The sequence below is a fragment of the Schistocerca serialis genome, chromosome 11 (genome assembly GCF_023864345.2).
Source record: "Schistocerca serialis cubense isolate TAMUIC-IGC-003099 chromosome 11, iqSchSeri2.2, whole genome shotgun sequence".
NCBI lineage: Eukaryota > Metazoa > Arthropoda > Insecta > Orthoptera > Acrididae > Schistocerca > Schistocerca serialis.
This window is the reverse complement of record NC_064648.1, coordinates 134,605,094-134,613,887: the sequence shown is the minus strand read 5'-3', so window position 1 is coordinate 134,613,887 and position 8,794 is coordinate 134,605,094. Positions and strand designations below refer to the sequence as shown.

Below are 8,794 nucleotides of genomic sequence, written 5' to 3'. Positions count from 1 at the left end.
ATTTCCTGTCAGAGAGTTCACAATTCGTAGTAACTGACGAAAAGTCATCGAGTGAAACAAAAGTGATTTCTGGCGTTCCCCAAGGTACTGCTATAGGCCCTTTGGTGTTCCTTATCCATATAAATGATTTAGGATAGAATCTGAGCAGTGTCTTAGGTTGTTTGCAGATGATGGTGTTGTTTATCGTCTGGTAAAGTCATCAGAAAATCAAAACAAATTGCAAAATGATTTAGAAAATATATCTATGTGCTGCAAAAATTGGCAGTTGAACCTAAATAATGAAAATTGTGAGTTCATCGAAATGAGTGCTTAAAGGAATCCCTTAAGCTTCGGTTACACGATAGATCAGTCGAATCTAAACGCAGTAATTGGACTAAATACCTAGTAATTACAATTACGAGCAACTTAAATCGGAAAGAAAACATATAAAACTTTATGGGGAATACAAACAAAAGATTGCGTTTTATTGGCAGAACACTTAGAAGATGCGACTGATCTGCTAAAGTGAGAGCATACACTACACTAGTCCGTCCCATTTTGGAGTATTGCTGCGCTGTGTGGGCTCCTTAACAGATAGGATTAAAGGAGTGCATCCAGGACGTTCAAAGAAGAGCAGCACGTTTTATATTATCGCGAAATAGAGGAGAGTGAGTCACGTACATGATACAGGATTTAGTGTGGAGATTATTGAAACAAAGGTGTTTCTCGTTGTGGCAGAATCTTGTCACAAAATTTCTACCACCAACTTTCTATGCCAAATGTTTTGTTGACGCCGACCTTCATAGGGAGAAACGATCATCACCATAAAATGAGAGAAATCAGAGCTTGCAAGGAAAGATATGGGTGTCCGTTTTCTCCACGCGTATCTCGCGAGTGAAATAATAGAGAAGTATTAATAGGAGTGCGGGTAAGCTACTACGAACAGCATAGTGAACGCATTATTGTGGCCAAGATAAACACGAAGCCCACGCCTACTACAGTAGTACAAGTTTATATACCAAGTAGCTATGCAGATGGCGAAGAATTTGAAGAAATGTATGATGAAATCAAAGAAATTATTCAGATAGTGAAGGGAGACGAAAATTTAATACTCATGGGTGACTGGAACTCGGTAGTAGGCAAAGGGAGAGAAGGAAACATAGTACGTGAATATGGACTGGGGCTAAGAAATGAAAGAGGAAGCCGCCTGGTAGAATTTTGCACAGAGCGCAACTTAATCATAGCTACCACTTGGTTCAAGAATCATTAAAGAAGATTGTATACATGGAAGAAACCTGGAGATACTGACAGGTTTTAGATAGATTATATAATGGTAAGACAGAGATTTAGGAACCACGTTTTAAACTGTAGGACATTTCCAGGGGCAGATGCGGACTCTGACCACAATCTATTGGTTATGAACTGCAGACTAAAACTGAAGAAACTGCAAAGAGGTAGGAATTTAAGGAGATGGAACCTAGATAAACTGAAAGAACCAGAGGTTGTACAGAGTCTCAGGGAGAGCATAACGGAACAATTGACAAGAATGGGGGACAGAAATACAGTAGAAGAAGAATGTATAGCTTTGAGAGATGAAGTAGTGAAGGCAGCAGAGGATTAAGTAGGTAAAAAGACGAGGGCTAGTAGAAATCGTTGGGTAACAGAAGAAATATTGAATTTAATTGATGAAAAGAGAAAATATAAAAATGCAGTAAATGAAGCAGGCAAAAAGGAATACAAACGTCTGAAAAATGAGATCGACAGGAAGAGCAAAATGGCTAAGCAGGGATGGCTAGAGGACAAATGTAAGGATGTAGAGGCTTATCTCACTAGGGGTAAGATAGATACTGCCTACAGGAAAATTAAATAGACCTTTGGAGAAAAGAGAACCACTTGTGTGAATATCAAGAGCTCAGATGGAAACCCAGTTCTAAGCAAAGAAGGGAAAGCAGAAAAGTGGAAGGAGTATATAGAGGGTCTATACAAGGGCGATGTACTTGAGGACAATATCATGGAAATAGGAGAGGATGTAGATGAAGATGAAATGGGAGATATGATACTGCGTGAAGAGTTTGACAGAGCACTGAAAGACCTGAGTCGAAACAAGGCCCCGGGAGTAGACAACATTCCATTAGAACTACTGACGGCCTTGGGAGAGCCAGTCCTGACAAAACTCTACCATCTGGTGAGGAAGATGTATGAGACAGGTGAAATACCCTCAGACTTCAAGAAGAATATAATAATTCCAATCCCAAAGAAAGCAGGTGTTGACAGAAGTGAAAATTACGGAACTATCAGTTTAATAAGCCACAGCTGCAAAATACTAACGCGAATTCTTTACAGACGAATCGAAAAACTAGTAGAAGCCGACCTCGGGGATCAGTTTGGATTCCGTAGAAATATTGGAACACGTGAGGCAATACTGACCCTACGAATTATCTTAGAAGCTAGATTCAGGAAAGGCAAACCTACGTTTCTAGCATTTGTAGACTTAGAGAAAGCTTTTGACAATGTTGACTGGAATACTCTCTTTCAAATTCTGAAGGTGGCAGGGGTAAAATACAGGGAGCGAAAGGCTATTTACAATTTGTACAGAAACCAGATGGCAGTTATAAGAGTCGAGAGACATGAAAGGGAAGCAGTGGTTGGGAAGGGAGTGAGACAGGGTTGTAGCCTCTCCCCGATGTTATTCAATCTGTATATTGAGCAAGCAGTGAAGGAAACAAAACAAAAATTCAGAGTAGATATTAAAATCCATGGAGAAGAAATAAAAACTTTGAGGCTCGCCGATGACATTGTAATTCTGTGAGAGACAGCAAAGGACTTGGAAGAGCAGTTGAACGGAATGGACAGTGTCTTGAAAGGAGGGTATAAGATGAACATCAATAAAAGCAAAACGAGGAAATTGGAATGTAGTCGAATTAAGTCGGGTGATGCTGAGGGAATTAGATTAGGAAATGAAACACTTAAAGTAGTAAAAGAGTTGTGCTATTTGGGGAGCAAAATAATGGTCGAAGTAGGGAGTATATGAAATGTAGACTGGCAATGGCAAGGAAAGCGTTTCTGAACAAGAGAAATTTGTTAACCTCGACTATTGATTTAAGTGTCAGGAAGTCGTTTATGAAAGTATTTGTATGGATTGTAGCCATGAATGGATGTGAAACATGGACGATAAATAGTTTGGACAAGAAGAGAATAGAAGCTTTCGAAATGTGGTGCTACAGAAGAATGCTGAAGATTAGATTCAAATGTTTCAAATGGCTCTGAGCACTATGGGACTCAACTGCTGTGGTCGTAAGTCCCCTAGAACTTAGAACTACTTAAACCTAACTAACCTAAGGACATCACACACATCCATGCCCGAGGCAGGATTCGAATCTGCGACCGTAGCGGTCGTGCGGTTCCAGACTGTAGTGCCTTTAACCGCTCGGCCACTCCGGCCGGCGCTGAAGATTAGAGGGGGAGATGACATAACTAATGAGGAGGTATTGAATATAATTGGGGAGAAGAGGAGTTTGTGGCACAACTTGACTAGAAGAAGGGATCGGTAAGTAGGACATGTTCTGAGGCATCAAGGGATCACCCATTTAGTATTGGAGTGCAGCGTGGAGGGTAAAAATCGTAGAGGGAGACCAAGAGATGAATACACTAAGCAGATTCAGAAAGATGTAGGCTGCAGTAGGTACTGGGAGATGAAGAAGCTTGCACGGGATAGAGTAGCATGGAGAGCTGCATCAAACCAGCCTCAGGACTGAAGACCACAACAACAACACGTTGTGAAGGTGGTTCGATGAAGGCTCTGTCACTTGATTTTCAGAGTACCCATGTAGATGTAGATGTAGGTGTAGAAAGGTAGATCTCGTCCAGCAGAAATTTTCAACTTGCACCTTTAAATTATTTCGATACCCTACTGTCATCCGGCCAGTTTCCGGTGGAAGTGCTTTTTGAAGGTGAGAGATCTGTCAAGTGTCACTTCTGGGTATTTTGGACTCCTGCGAGGACGCACGGTGCTGACACTCTGGCGCCGGGGTCTGGCGGAAGCAGTCACCGCTCATCATAGGGTCTGTTTAAGGGCCGGGTCTGTCGCGAATCCTGAGGAGAGAGCATGAGTTTACCATGGCGTGCAAGTTAACGGCGAGCTCCTGGACTGACTTCAAATGGTGAGCAATTTTGTGGTGGAACTTTTGGATGTGATTGCTCAGTGTAGCCACTTTAATTTTCGCTTGTCATTCCTTGAACCAGTTGGACGTGGATCCGGAATACTTGGTATCGCTAGTCCGTGTAACTGAGCTGCGCCCTGGTTCCGTTGCATTTATCTTGAATTACAAATGTGGCCGATTTTCGGGATTCGTTTATTTATTATTATTGTTAATATGAAATTACAATGAAATGAACACCCTTAGCCGCTTACAGGTGTTGACATACGTCAACGGGGGCAGATGAAAATGTGTGCCCCGACTGGGACTCGAACCCGGGGTCTCCTGCTTACATGGCAGCGCTCTATCCTTCTGAGTGCGTGGGTTTCGCGGGAGGCGTGACAGAGATAAATACCTGCAGTCGCGCTGTCTTCTGTGTCCTCGGTGGCTCGGAAGGATAGAGCGTCTGCCATGTAAGCACGAGATCCTGGGTTCGAGTCCCGGTAGGGGCACACATTTTCATCTGTCCCCGTTGACGTATGTCAACGCCTGTAAGCAGCTAAGGGTGTTCATTTCATTGTAACTTCATTCTAACGAGCTGCATGGTCACCGATGGTATCTGTTCTTCCGGATATGTCCAAAAGAAGAGATATCATCTTAGTATATATCAAGTTTGCGTTTATTCTCTGTACCTTTTGTGTATTCTCTTTTTATTTTGTTTATTATGTTAAATTTATTCTCTGTATAAAACTACAGCCTCCACTTTAAATTGGAACTGCAAACTTCTTCCTCGTTGGCGACTATAATAGCAACAATTTTCCGCCGTCAAATGGTACTTTCGTATTTAAGGCTGTGTACGGATTGTCTGGTCATTATCACTTTGAGCTAGTTGTGGTTCATAAATTTATAAAGTGAAATTTTACACCATTGGAGATTGTGTAATGAACTATTGCTTTAATACTAATTGCGGTTGTGACACTATAACGTTCAACATCTCTTCCCGCATACGGCGCTACCCTGTCCTCGGCTGTCGGTTTTAGTGTTCTGGTGAACTGTGTGTTAATACTGGGTCTGTGTCTTCTAGAAGCCGTTGTTGGTTTGCGCAGGCCCTCCTGCCTGCTGGTGTCACTTGAGCTCTCGAGCACGGAATTCAGACGCGCGGCCGATGTGAACGCCAAACGTCGACAATGTCCCGACTGCTGTGTAGATGTTTCGGGCTATCTTAACACCATATTGCCGAATGTTTCCCATAAGAGTTAATTCACTTATTAACGAGATCTTGTTATTTCAGTATTTTTTTAAACCTAATAGCTTTCAATAAATTGAGTTCATGGTTCAGAGTAGTTTCAGGGGTAAGACAAGGCTGCAACCTGTCTCCACTGTTGTTCATATTATTTATGGATCATATGTTGAAAACAATAGGCTGGCTGGATGAGATTAAGATATGTGAACACAAAATAAGCAGTCTTGCATATGCGGATTACTTAGTTGTGATGGCAGATTCGATTGAAAGTTTGCAGAGTAATATTTCAGAGCTAGATCAGAAATGTAAGGACTATGGTATGAAGATTAGCATCTCCAAAACGAAAGTAATGTCAGTGGGAAAGAAATATAAACGGATTGAGTGCCAAATAGGAGGAACAAAGTTAAAACAGGTTTCAAGTACTTAGGATGCATATTCTCACAGGATGGCAACATAGTGAAAGAACTGGAAGCGAGGTGTAGCAAAGCTAATGCAGTGAGCGCTCAGCTACGATCTACTCTCTTCTGCAAGAAGGAAGTCAGTACCGAGACTAAGTTACCTGTGCGCCGTTCAATCTTTCGACCAACTTTGTTGTATGGGAGCGAAAGCTGGGTGGATTCAGGTTACCTTATCAACAAGGTTGAGGTTACGGATATGAAAGTAGCTAGGATGATTGCAGGTACTAGTAGATGGGAAGAATGGCAGCAGGGTGTCCACAATGAGGAAATCAAAGAAAAACTGGGAATGAACTCTGTAGATGTAGCAGTCAGGGCGAACAGGCTTAGATGGTTGGGGTCATGTTACACGCATGGGAGAAGCAAGGTTACCCAAGAGACTCATGGGTTCAGCAGTAGAGGGTAGGAGGAGTCGGGGCAGACCAAGGAGAAGCTACCTGGATTCGGTTAAGAATGATTTTGAAGTAACAGGTTTAACATCAGAAGATGCACCAATGTTAGCACTGAATAGGGGATCGTGGAGGAATTTTATCAGGGGGCTACGCTCCAGACTGAACGCTGAAAGGCATAATCAGTCTTAAATGATGATGATGATGATGATGATGATGATAGCTTTTGCAAATTGTTATTTTTCATATTCACAAGGCCTGATAATTGACTTAATTTCACAACTAGTGAGCTAGGATATGCAGTTATGTTAAACGTATATTTGTGTATAGTAATTTTTTATTAATTTAAAGTTGGGGCCATAAGACTGTTTCTCTTTCATTTTTTTAATTATTCTCGTTGCTTTTATACAATTGAATAATCGATGTAGATTACAGCAATTGCAAATGTTAATTAATCATTGTGTTCTTACCAGTGCTCTATTTTCATTAACGTGGTGAAAATAAATTTTTGTATCCTCAGATGGGGTCAACATTCCACTTCAGCAGCACATGTGGCCAGCTTTCCAACCCTGTACCTTACCAGAATGGTCTCTTTAGTGCTGTTTCAGGCTACCATGGATGCAGATGACCGTCACATGGAGGTACGTTTGTAACCTGGAACCTAAAAGTAGTACACAATGAACGAATGTTGTCCCCTCATGGTCCGCAGCACGTGCTCGTGCGGTAGCGTTCTCGCTTCCCACGCGCGGGTTCCTGGGTTCGATTCCCGGCGAGGTCAGGGAATTTCTCTGCCTCGTGATGACTGGGTGTTGTGTGATGTCTTTAGGTTAGTTAGGATCAAGTAGTTCTAAGTTCTAGGGGACTCATGACCATAGATGTTAAGTCCCATAGTGCTCAGAGCCATTTGAACCATTTTTTATCCCCTCATGTGGAAATTAAAATGTGTTTCATTCAAGGGTTTATTCGTTATCTCTCTTGTGCATGTCGTTACAAATGTTTCCACAGAGTTTCATTGTTCTACGATCATTCGTTTCCCATGGGGATGCTCTCAAGTAGCGAAAGTTTACTCGTGACAACCCCGTCCGTTTCTTGAGTCAACGGCCTTGCCACTGTGACAGCACCGGTTCCCGTCAGATCACCGAAGTTAAGCGCTGTCGGGCTGGGCTAGCACTCTGATGGGTGACCGTTCGGTCTGCCGAGCGCTGTTGGCAAGCGGGGTGCGCTCGGCCCTTGTGAGGCAAAACTGAGGAGCTACTTGAGCGATAAGTAGCGGCTCTGGTCACAAAAACTGACAACAGCCGGGAGAGCGGTGTGTTGATCGCGTGTCCCTCCATATCCGCGTCCCACGACGCCAGCAGACCCGAACTTTTCCACTCCGTAAGCACAGAACAGTGAATCAGTGATCATAAGGCCGTTGCAGCATCCCTGAATACGGAAGTAAACAGGAATATAAAAAATGGGGGGAAGGTTTATCTGCTTAGCAAGAGTAATAGGAGGCAGATTTCAGACTACCTAACAGATTCTTTACAGGCGAATGGAAAAACGTAGAAGCCGACCTCGGGGAAGATCAGTTTGGATTCCGTAGAAATATTGGAACACGTGAGACAATACTGACCTTACGACTTACCTTAGAAGAAAGATTAAGGAAAGACAAACCTACGTTTCTAGCATTTGTAGACTTAGAGAAAGGTTTTGACAATGTTGACTGGAATACTCTCCTTCAAATTCTAAAGGTGGCAGGGGTAAAATGCAGGGAGCGAAAAGCTATTTACAATTTGTACAGAAACCAGATGGCAGTTATAAGAGTCGAGGGGCATGAAAGGGAAGCAGTGGTTGGGAAGGGAGTGAGACAGGGTTGTAGCCTATCCCCGTTGCTGTTTAATCTGTATATTGAGCAAGCAGTAAAGGAAACAAAAGAAAAATTCGGAGTAGCTATTAAAATCCATGGAGAAGAAATAAAAACTTTGAGGTTCGCCGATGACATTGTAATTCTGTCAGAGACAGCAAAGGACTTGGAAGAGCAGTTGAACGGAATGGGCATTGTCTTGAAAGGAGGATACAAGATGAAAATAAACAAAAGCAAAACGAGGATAATGGAATGTAGTCGAATTAAGTCGGGTGATGCTGAGGGAATTAGATTAGGAAATGAGACACTTAAATGCTATTTGGGGAGCTAAATAACTGATGATGGTCGAAGTAGAGAAGATATAAAATGTAGACTGGCAATGGCAAGGAAAGCGTTTCTGAAGAAGAGAAATTTCTGAAAGTATTTATATGGAGTGTAGCCATGTATGGAAGTGAAACATGGACAATAAATAGTTTGGACAGGAAGAGAATAGAAGCTTTTGAAATGTGGTGCTACAGAAGAATGCTGAAGATTAGATGGGTAGATCACATAACTAATGAGGAGGTACTGAACAGAATTGGGGAGAAGAGGAGTTTGTGGCACAACTTGACGAGAAGAAGGGACCGGTTGGTAGGACATGTTCTGAGGCATCAAGGGATCACCAATTTAGTACTGGAGGGCAGCGTGGAGGGTAAAAATCGTAGAGGGAGACCAAGAGATGAATACACTAAGCAGATTCAGAAGGA

The 8,794-nt window shown here is 42.4% G+C and overlaps 1 pseudogene; it reads left to right on the top strand.

The window, feature by feature from the left end:
- Positions 1–7,295: 7,295 nt before the first annotated feature.
- LOC126427474 (5S ribosomal RNA) lies at positions 7,296–7,413 on the top strand (annotated as a pseudogene).
- The last annotated feature ends 1,381 nt before the right edge of the window (positions 7,414–8,794 follow it).